At 35.0% G+C, this 12,337-nt stretch overlaps 1 protein-coding gene across 36 annotated transcripts in view; it reads right to left on the minus strand.

The window, feature by feature from the left end:
• The window catches only part of PTPRD (protein tyrosine phosphatase receptor type D), a 2,336,513-nt gene that overhangs the window by 668,434 nt on the left and 1,655,742 nt on the right, over positions 1-12,337 (minus strand). The window lies entirely within an intron of this gene.

Below are 12,337 nucleotides of genomic sequence, written 5' to 3' on the forward strand. Positions count from 1 at the left end.
CAAACAAAGATTCTGCAGGTGTTAGGTGGTAAAGCTTGGATACATTTTCTACTGCTTCCAGAACCCAACAGCTCTGAGAAGCTATACATGCTTTGATTAAATTTCCTATTTTCAACAATATATTGTGCACCTATAGCCTGAGGTTAATGAAGTTATTGGATGCCTATTTTAAATAAAATTCTGGTTAGAATATTATGTTCATGCACACCTAATTAAAGCAAACTCTCATGAAAATATCAACTGAAAAACAAAATTACTTTTCTTCTTTTCCATTAGATAAAATATGCAGTTTTGCTCTATCATTTCCATTATTTCTTTCACTCTACTGTGTTCGTCAAATATTAGCTATAAAAGCTTTTTATGGTAGTTGATTTAAATTATAAAACTAATCTTTTGAGTCTATTGGTAGAAGCTTGGAATGGTCTTGATAATTCAGTTGCGCAAAGATTAGTGCACAGTAATACCAGCCTGCAGAGTGAGCTCTGTACTTCAAATAGATTTTACAGCATGGGTTGGGGGCAGAACAGTTTTTCATTTTGCCACACATATCTGTGCTTCATCTTTCTGTGAATGCTCCAGAAGAAATCTAAATGTTATTGTTTTTTGATGACTCATATCCACACTTTGACTTAATTTCCAATCTAAATAGATATTTTTTATTTATAGAAGTGATGTAGAATCATCACAGAAGAGTTAAAAATGTACAGAAGAAAACAGAACCACCAAAATACAATCAAGAGTTAACCGTTCTCTTCATTTTGCATAATTTTCTCTTTACAAACATATATGTTATATACTTTTTTCTTATTTTATATGATACCTCATAAACAGATTAGTATCTTCATTTTTCATTCAACAGTTTATCATAAAAATCTACCCTTGTTAATTTAAAATACATATATAGAGTTATATAATATCCCTTCAGATGTTTTGACAATTTTTAATACTTAGAAGCATTCCTATATTTAGCCCTTATAAATAACTGTGGTGAATATCTTAGAAGACAAATTTTGTAAAAACTTTAAAAACGGTATGTTCACATTTTAGCCTGAATAACTAGACTGGGAAGTATCAGATATGTATGTGTTAGCATTTTAAATGTTCTTGCACGCTAACGAATATTTCTACTGGCAGAGTCTGAGAGTGCCCATCTCAAGGCATTCTTGCAATTACTGAAGTTTATTTTTTTCAGTCGTCACTATTTGATGTTTGAAAGTGACATACATACTACTTTAACAATTGCCTATTTCTGAGGACTAAAGAGGCTGAATATATTTATATGTATATTACATATTAATATTTCTTTTCCTGTGAATTGCTTGCTTCCTGGTTTATATTTGTTATTTGCAACCCCCAAATGGTCACTATTAAGTAAACCATAAGCACATTTCTCTTAGAAGGTTAAGACGTCACTGGAATTCATCCATCTCTAGCATGTTGTCAAAATGGTTATCTAAGCTTGAAATGTATTCCCCATTTACTAAAAGGACTATCACAGGAAAGATATTTATTATGGATTTTTTGTCATTAGTGGTATTAGGTTTCTGCTGTCATATTTCACCAGAGGTGGGATGATTGGCCAGGGTGAAAGGTATGCGTGAGTGTGTGAGTACGTATGTGTGGTGAGTGGTGAATGAACCTCATTAGAGTTCAGGATTTTGGCTATCGTAACAACATCCTTTAACACAAATATTTCCAGCAGGAGTATGCATTTCAGTACATTAACACAATAATTCTATGCTAACGCAGCTCCATCTTAGCTTTCCTCGTTCCTTTTTGCAGTTTTAGAACAGGCATAAAGACATTATGTGCTGGTAATCATTTGGAGAGAAGAGAAAGAAAAGTGTTGTGTTTGTGTGTGTTTTACCCAATCACCAAAATTTTTGATAACATCGCATGTGCCAGATGAAATATTAAGTGCTAATGTGTGAGTGTGTATGTGGGTCTTTATGTATGTGTGTGCTTATGTGGACTAGTGTTTTAGATTTGGGGTGATATATACACTAAGGCAATGATTGTGGAAGTCATTCAACATAGGTAGTATTTAAGTAAAAATAGAAAAAGAGGTACAGGATAGATCCATAGAGGCATTGACTCAATAAGGACAATAGCTTGGGAAATACGGCAGACAGGGTTCTGGATGTGTGGAAATGAGAGATTTGGCTAACGCGGTGGCCATGTGAAAGGTTACAGAAAGGTGGCTAGAAAAGACACTTTAAAGGAAGAAGTGACAACATGTTGAGGAAAAATATCTGGGAGGTGAGAAGGAGGCTGAATCAAAATGATCACCAAATCAGCCTTCAAGTTGAAATTGTGCAACGGAGAAATGTTGAAAGGAAGAAGATAAAATTTAAATGGCTCTGATAAATATACTGAATTGGAAGTGTCTAACAGAAAGGAGAGATATCTTAGGTAAATCAGGACTGAAAGACGAATTTGGGAATCCTCAGTTTGGAGTCAATAGTTAAAGCTACAAGGCTGAATGACCCTCATAAAGAGTTTTGTGGGGAAGGACAGGTAGTTGAAGATGGAGCAATAATGGTAGAAATATGACTAAGTTGGAGTGAAAGCAAAAGGGAGAGAGAGGTGGGGGGTTGGGGAAGTCAGGGAGACAGTGAGATATGAGAAATCTACATGCTATCCAAGAACAGTACTGGTATATGACAGCCCAGAAAGGGAAGCATTTCAAGGAGGTAGTGGTAGTTAATATTACAAAAATCAAAGACACCACCTGGACTGAAGAAAGTATGACTATTGGTGGCTGAGTAAAGGGATTAAAAAAAATTTTCAGGTCATTTAATATTAAATAAAATGATTAACCTACAGCTGGCCTTGCATAATTATATTTATGATGTTTAAATAAAGAAATATGGAGTCCAATTAAACTGTTTCTTGAACTTCCATCTATGGTTGCAGTGACATCTATTAGGGCTATTTTTCTTTAAGAAAAACTGTAAGAAATGCTGGCTTTAATAATCAAAGCTATGGGTGGTATCTTTGATTAGTGTTCATTATTTAGGGTCAGATAATAAAATGCTTGATTTAATGACTGTATTTGTTGGTGTGACCTGGAACTTTATGTTACTGGAGATAGAAACAGGTTTTAGCAGTTCGTCCTATGATGGGCTTTCTTTCCAAAAAGAAATCTCTTCTATTAATTTACATAGAAATAATTTAACAGTGTAATCCCTCTATTTTCATTAACATTACAGATTTTTAGCCCTTCTTCAACACATTGTTTTATGGGAAGAATGAAATTTTGCTCCTATGTCTTTTTCATTGCATGAAGTTTGTTTTCATGGTTCGTGTTGTGGTCTTAATTGGAAATTTAATGTGCTTTTCTCTTGAAAACGAGTAGATACCAATCTTTTCTTTTAGACAGAATTGTTCCAGAGAAGTAATGTCAGTCCTTAGGGATATCAGTTCACAAGAAAATTGGCACGAATGAATGTAAATGGCAGCATTCGGAATTACGAAAGCTAGATTCAGTTTATTCTTTACTATACGAATATTTACATAAGTTCTTTTAATAATATTCTGATGAATTTCATAATTAATAATTGTTTTGAGTCACAAGATTTCAACTAGTTTCAAACAGTTTCTCCATTTTTTAAAATAATTGGTATAGGATAGTTGTACATATTTTGGGGAACATGTGATATTTTGATAGCTATACACAATATGTAATGATCAAATCAGGGTAGGGATATTCATCACCTCAAACATTTATCTTTACTTTATGTTGGAATCATTGAAGTTCTCTTCTACTTGTTTTAAAATACACAATATAATATTTTTAAGTATAATTTCCCTACTGTACTACTGAATACTAGAACTGATCTCCTCTAACTGTATTTTCATACCCTTTAACCAAATTCTCTTCATTCCTCCTTCTCCTTTTGCTTCTCAGCCTCTATTAATCACCATTATTTTCCCTATCTCTATGCAATCTTACTACTTTAACTCCCACATGTGAGTGAGAATATGTGATATTTGTTTTACTGTGCTTGGTTTATTTCACTTACTATAATAACTTCCAGTTTTACCAGTGTTGCTGGAAATGATGGGATTTCATTCCTCTTCTGGCTGAATAATATTCCATTGTGTATATATACCACATTTTCCTCATACATTCATCCATCAGCAGTCACTGCATCTCAGTTTCTTCATCAGTAAAGTTATGTGACTAAATTACACCCTATGATTTTAAAGGGTTTGAAAAGGCATGACCAATATTTAAGATACAGTAAGTTCACTCTTTAAAAAATTGTGATTCTTACTTATAAAATGTCTTTATTGTTTAATGATCAAAAGATAGATAAAGTACTCGTGAGAATTAAGATGCACAGTGCCAGAAACTGTGAAGATTTTCCAAAAAAAAGAAAAAGGAAAAAAATTAAGGAAATTAAAAAGAGATTTTGATTTAATCAGAGTGAAATAAAATACCAATATAAATTTACCTCTACATTATAAATTACAATATTTACTCAGACACGTCTTTGTATAGGGGATATAAAGAAACTTACTTGAAAATGAACTACAATAAAACCATATTAAGCTAGACCTCATTTAATCAGAATCTGGGATAACACGGACATCTTTGGACTTGTCTTTTCCCATTATTTGTGAAGAATGCATTTGTTAACCAAACTTAACAGTGCCACAAAACTTTACTATCCCTAAGTACTTCCATTACACTAAGAGTACAAGATTACATGGAAAATATGTGTCCAAATTCAGTTGGCCTCTGGACTTCAAGATCTACTGAAGGAAGAGAGATTATAACACAATACAGAAGCAAGGGTCCTGCTTAGAAATAGCCAGTTTTAAATGATTCTACATCAGTTACATGGAATATGGTGAGATGTTATCTATATATCTACATTTTCTCATATATTATGTATATGAGAAAAAAAGTCATAGGTTTATAGAATATGTGTATCTGCTTGTACCTAAAGTGTAATTCACAGAGAGCAGGGAGTGAATTTATCAACTGTGTAGGTAGCACATAGTAGGATGCTGAGCCTCAGAAAACAAAATCCCGAAGTGAAAGCCTCAGAATTGGCCTCAGAAGGTTTTTTTCTCTGACCTTCCCCTGCCCTCCTGTCCTGGGCCCTCAGTCTCCCCCATGGCAAGTCACAGAAACTAGAATACCTCTTCCCCGAGGTGAGTCATAGAAACCAGAACCCATTCTTCCCAAAGCCAGCCAAAAATCCTAAACATATTATTCTCACCTTCCCCTGCCTTTCTGTGTAGCTGCTGGCCATAAAGAAATTTTCAGATCTACCTTGTTTGATAGGTCATAAAACCCTCATTCCAGAGAGAGGCTGCTGCATACACAGGAGGAAGGAATGCTTCAGAGAAAGGCCAGGAAGAATCTGAACAGACAAGTCTTTCTGGGTTTCCTCACTCCGTCTGCTAATGCAAGACTATATCCTTTTGATCCAAGCACATTGCTAAATAGCTGTCTATATACTTCATTGAACAGAAGCATAAAAATTGATTGATAGGCCGGGTGCAGTGGCTCATGCCGGTAATCCCAGCACTTTGGGACACTGAGGCAGGAGGATCACTTGAGCCTTGGAGTTTGTGACCAGCCTGGCCAACATGGTGAAACCTGATCTCTATTAAAGATAAAAAAATTAGCCAGGCATGGAGGCTCATGCCTGTAGTCCCAGCTACTCGGGAGGCTAAGGCAGGAGAATAACTTGACCTGGAAGACAGAGGCTGCAGTGAGCTGAGATTTCACTACTGCACCCCAGTCTGGGTGACAGAGTGAGACTCTGCCTGGAAAAAAAAAGTTGGTTGATAGTTTTCCCTGGGTCTTTTGGTCTTCATCCTGAAAGCTTCCATGTCACTTAAAACCACGATTAAACAAATTTGTTATGCTTTTCTCTTGCTAACCTGTCTTTTGTTATAGGAGTGTCAGTCGTGACCCTTATAACAGGGTAAGACTTCCTTTTCACCCCCTACAAGGTGCTCAGTAAATATTTTTATGAATAAATCCCTTGCCTTATTTAATTTCCCTTAACTTTATTAATGTTTATCAAGGACTTGTTTAGCACCAGATACCCTCAGTCCTGTGTGAAGTACTTACGTGTCTACACATTTCTAGTTCCTTTGTGTGGGAGTAAGATGAAAAATACAGGTAAATAGAGGCTTAGATTTTCCACAAAATGGATCAGGAAGACTATTTTCCTTAATTTTTTTTCTAATTGAAAGGCTTTGAGTAACACATTAGTTCTGTGCAATTGGCTTATTAGAGTAATTTTAATTAGAAGGTAAGTTTGCCCTGTCCATCAGATCACCAGTATTTTTAAATAGCTAATTATATATTTGTTAGTTCATAATTAAGATTTGGAAATCTGCCGATATGCCTTAATTCAGAGAAATACTAAATTAAATATGTCCCTCAATGCCTAATTTGTTAGAACACTTCTAAAGAAATAGCAGTTAGCTAGAACTGAACACTAAATTTTAAAGTTATTTTTATAAAAGACATTTGAAATAGTAATATAGAATTGTGGTGTTCAGAATGGAAAAATGAAGCAAGAAAGAATGTTCTAGAGAGAGTTTGAGAGAGAGAAGAATGGCAAATATATAGCCCAAATTATCCTATATTCCAGATTTACCTTCTTCTAATAGTCTTCTATTTGAGGACCCAAACAAAGAATCTGATGTTTGATGATACTATTACAACAGACAAATTTGCTGGTGGAAATAACTATTTAGCCCTGAATGGCTATAAAAGGAAAGAAATATTTTAAAATGTCAACATATCAAATTGTAATCGTGACACCCCAAATTGACATCCTTGTAAGGAAAGACTTTTTCACACTGGTTTCTCCATACTTTTACTTGTAATCTTGTCGATAACTTACATTATAATACTAAAATAAAGAATGCGATAAACCTTTGTCAAAAGTTAATTTGTACCATGGTGTGCAGACTGCAGGCAAGGGATGGGGGTTAGCTAACATTTGAAGTACTCTAATTGGAACTATTCCCAGCAGGATGGTTGCGTGAAAGCTCTCACTCTAGAGAGACTGTTACTATAAGACCTTCGGCTATTCTATTTTACTTCTAATTAATACTAGAGGTTTGGTTATTTAGCACAATGGATATGAGGCATGAATTTTTATGGTGAGATAGTCAGGATTCAAGATAAGTGGATTACTAGAAAATAACATATGGCTACTCTGAGTCTTGAACCAACTGGACTCAAAATCTAATGATCACAAGAGCCTACACCTTTCAAAATATTGACCTGGACTAAGGATTTTGTACTAGTCCTTTGCTTAAATATTTATTGGAGGATTTTGTTAGCTGGTTCTGACTAGAACTAAATTATACGACATGGTAAGTGAAACTTAAGTGCAAGGGTGTAGTTAGGGTGCAAGGCCTGAAGAGACAGACACGGAAGGCCTCATCAAGCTTGCAGGTAATATGGCTGTTTCCATGCCAGCATTCCTATAAATATTTGTGGGTGAAGCTGATTTTGGTCTGTAATTTGCTTTCAAATTATAACACATTCTATGACATTACAGAAGACAGGACATACTGTTTGGTCTTCCTAAGTTGTTGGAAGCTTTTCATTAACTACCAAAGATGGCTACGGTTGATCAAATAGTGTTAGATAGTCTTATCTCAGAAATCACTCAGAGGAAGAATTTTATTTTATGCCTTATATGTTTTATGCACAGATAGGGACTTATTTTAAGTCTCATAGGTATGGAGCAGGGACCATTACCTTGGTCTAGAGAACCTGGCTCTAAGGTTAAAAATCTCTGTCCTCCGTTTACAAGCTGTGACCCTCAGGACAGATTGCTTAATTATTTCCTAATTTGTAAAATAAGTTTAATAATAGTATCTACCTCTTAATGTTGTTATGGAATTTAAAGGATTAAAATATGTGAAAATTTTGGCTTATAAGGGTGTAGACAGCAAACTATAGCTATTATTATCATAAAATGGACACATGATGTCTTGTGCTCTCCGTACGTCATGTATCATTTTTCTTATTAATCATTCCATTGAAAATTATTTGTCTCTACTTCATCTATCTATAATGTATGCATAGTCTGAGCAATACGAGCCATGTAATCAAATGACTAATGGAATGTAATTATATATTTGGATTGAAATTTTCCTAAAATTTTCAGGGAAATGTAACTAAGATCACTCTATTTTTCCTGAGCTTAAATAGAAGAAAATCTTATGTATCTTAGAATTTTTCAGTTGCTTTGCTTTATTCATGTAAGCCCTGATGAAGGAAGAGTTTCTCAGACTTTTCAGCAAATAATTTTTTCTTTCTTTATGAAATGTTTATTAAACACCTGTTATTACACACTGGGGGACCTGAAGAAATATATAACCACTTATTTATAAGACCTAGCAGGAGAAAAACAATATAAACATGAGCAAATGACAATAAAAGTTCTACTTGAAATAAATGTAATATTTGATAAGTGTTTGAGACATTTAGAGGAGGGAGTCATCATTGCACCCCAATAATTTTGTGAGCAAGCATTGAATTGGTACATGCAGAAGGACTCAGGAAATTTTTATTCACAAAGCAGGATTTAAGCAACAGTATGAAGAATACATAAGATTCAGAAAGATGCTGAATAGCACTAGATGGAGAGGGAGTTAAATGAACTTAAGAATCTCTGTTCTAGAAACACCTTCCCTGTCTCTGTTATCAGTCTCCCTCACTCAACCAACTTACTTATTGTTCTAAATAACTTGCTTCATTTCACTTTGCATTTGTACTGAAATTCTACCAAATAGGGATGCACTTGAAAGGAATAACATGGTTAGCTTCTCGGACTATGATGTGATTTAGTTAGTTCTTGAATGACAATTGCCACGTCTATTTGTAAATAGTTCCTTCAATAATGCCTACCACTGTGCTTAGTAAGCAGTAGATGTCGATGAAAACAGGTTTCTCTTTTATTTGGTTTATTTAATCAAATGATTGTTTAACGGGTTACTGAGACCAATAGGACAATTATTCAAATAAAAGAGGGAAACACCAAACAATAAATTTGAGAGTATGAAATAATTAAGTGGTTAGAAAGATTAGAGGGGGATTTGAGGCAAGCAGAGGGCAGTGAGAAAGGATTTTGCCAAGAATGGAAGATTAGGATAGACATGATGGTGAGCAGAAATGAAGACAATTATAATTAGAGTTTTAGGGGGAGTTGTTTGTTTGGTACTGAGTGACACAATAAAGGAAGGCAAGGGAAAAGTATGAATAAAGAAGAGTGAAGAATTCATGCTGGGTAATGCTGAGAGATAAATTTGGAAAGGTGGCACAGGCCTGTGCTGAACTGTGGAGCATCATGCTAAAGAATCTGGATTCATCTCATATGCAACCAAAAATACTCTTAGTTCTACTTATATCTTACTGCTCAAAATTAAGCTAAAGCGAACTTTGCAGATACTCTGCAGCATTTGGGGAAAAATGGCAGCAGTTGGTGTAATTTTCAAATCTCCCCAAATCTGCCCTACTCCCATAGCTAAAGCAAGTAAAAGACACATAGGAGCAAGTAAAGAAGACATAGGAGACACGGGGGTAGAGAAATCTGTTCAAGACCAGAAAAATGCAATGAGAGAAGCTCTCCATGGAAATTTACAAATTTCTTAGATAAATAACTGCTTTTTTTTTAAAGAAGAAACTTACTAGATACAACAACCAAATGCAATATTTTTAGTGAAATTGGAACTTGTACAAGAAATCGAGTAACATTAAATAATTGTTATTTTAGTGGTTGTGATAATGGCATTATGTTATGTTTAAAAATCCTTATCTGTTAGAGATACACATTGAAATATTTACAAGTAAAGTGATAAGATGTCTGAAAGGATCACATTCTCTTTACCTTCCAAGTTGATATTATGAATATAATATTGCAATATACTGATAACATTGAAACTCACTGCTGGGATGCTGACTTTCATTATTCTCTCTTCTTATGTGGGTGTTTAAGAATCTCCACAGTGGGTCAGTCTTTTACAGTTGAACACATGAAGACACGTGTATGGGGTTCTTATAGAACTTTAAGATTTGATGACTCTCTCTACACCCTCTTGAATGAGCATTATTCAAGAGATCATTTCCATATCATTTAACATCCAGAGCACTAATACAAAGAGTTGAAATAAGACTTCTTTATTACAGAGGGTGTCACTGGCTTCTCCCTTCCTACCAGAGAATAGGAGCATAGCTAATTCATGGAAGTTTCGGGTTTTACAGTGATATATACTGCTTCCTCTAAATTCTACTTAGGATACACAGTACAAGTTTATATTTTACCATGTATGAAGTATAAAAGGCTATTTCCATGAGCTGAGGGGCAAACTGACACAACGTGACATTATAGAAAAAGTTCAAAGAACAAAGTCTCTTCCTTTCATTAAACATGTACTTCTTGGAAGAATTCAATATATTTGTAGTAACTAACAAATAATCATGAGGAGATACAATTGTCACAATGGAATGAATGGAACCATAAAATATTGCTGATATTAATTCAAAATAGGGAAGCTATTTTGAAAAACAGTTTGGCAATTTCTTAAAAAGGTAAACATACACTTTATACACAACTTAAATATGCCACTTCCAAAACTCCAAGGTGTTTACCCAGGAGAAAAGAAAACTTAGGTTCTCACAAAAACCTTTTTTCAAATGACTACAGCAGCTTTAATTCATAATCACTCCAAACTGAAAACAATCCAAAAGTGTTTCAGCTGGTGAATGGATAAATGAATTGTGGTACATCCATACCTGGAATACTATTCTGTAAAAAAATAAAAACTAAAACAAACTACCAATACACACAACAGTATGGTAGGATCTCACATGCAATATACTAAATGAAAGTAGCCAGAGTCAAGGGTTACATAATTGATAGTTAGATTTATATGACATTCCGGAAAAAGAAAAAAGTAGGGACAGCTCACACAGAGCAGTTGTTGCCTAAGGATAGAGGTGGAGAAAGGCACCGAATGCAACAAGAAATGAAAGGATCTGCGGGGTGTCTTATTCCATTTGGGCGGCTATAACAATATGCCTCAGCTTGGGTATTTTATAAACAGAAATTTATTGCTCACAGTAAGAATGGGACATCCAAGACCAAGACACCAGCACATTCAATGTCTGGTGAGGGCCTGTTCCTCTCAGACAGCACCTTCCGGCTTTGTCCTCACATGGCAGGAGGGGTAAACTAGCACCTTCAATCCTCTTTTAAAAGGACAGTAATTCTTTTAGCCAAACAGGCTGAGCCTCATGCCCTAATCACATCCCAAAGGCCCTACCACTTAACTAACCCTAACTTTTGGGGTTAGATTTCAATATATGAATTTTCGGGGATACAACATTTGCCCATAGCACGGGGTGATGGAGTTGTTTTGTATCTTGATTGTGATCGTGGTTGCATGATTCTACGTGTTTGTCAATACTCAGAATTGTATGCTAAGAAGAATAGATTTTAAGTGTGTAACCTCAATGAACCTGACCAAAACAATCTCAAAGAATTCTTCCTCAGTTTCCTGCACTAGATTCTCATTTCTTTCCTTGTTTCATTATTTGTGAAAATGCTCAATGGCTGTATAATATCTAACGTTTGGACAAACTGTGACTATCATAACATTTTTTCTATTTAAACATTTAAGCTACCTTTTTACTTTTCACTATTATAAATAAAAGTCAAATATGCAGGCATATCTTGTATTTTGGTTCTTTGCTTTGTTCTGTTTCATAAATGTTGTGTCTTTTACAAATTGAAGGTTTGTGGCAGCCCTTCGTCAAGCAAATCTGTCGACACCATTTTCCCAAAAGTATGTCCTCACTTCATGGCCTCTGTGTTACATTTAGGTAATTTTCACATTTTAAACTCCTTCATTATTAACATAGCTGTTATATCACTGTGATCAGTGATCTTTGATGTTACTTTCTTCATCTAGTTTTGTGGGGCACTGTGAATCACGTTCATATGAGCCGAGCTTAAATGAGAAATGTGAGTGCACATTCGGAATGCTCCACTAACTGGCCATTCTCTCATCTCTCTGCCTCTCCTGGCACCTCCCTGTCCCCTGACACACAACAATATTAAAATTGTTTCCATTAATAACCTGTAATGGCCTTGAAGTGTTCAAGTGAAAGGAAGAGGCACACATCTTTCACTTTAAATCAAAAGCTAGAAATGATTAGGCTTAATGAGGAAGGAATCTGAAACACCCTGATAGGCTGAAAGCTGGGCCTCTTGAATGCAAAGGAAAAATTTTTGAAGGAAACTGAAAGTCTACTCCAGTGGACACATAAATGATAAGAAAG

This window comes from Callithrix jacchus, chromosome 1, assembly GCF_049354715.1.
Source record: "Callithrix jacchus isolate 240 chromosome 1, calJac240_pri, whole genome shotgun sequence".
NCBI classification, from domain to species: Eukaryota; Metazoa; Chordata; class Mammalia; order Primates; family Cebidae; genus Callithrix; species Callithrix jacchus.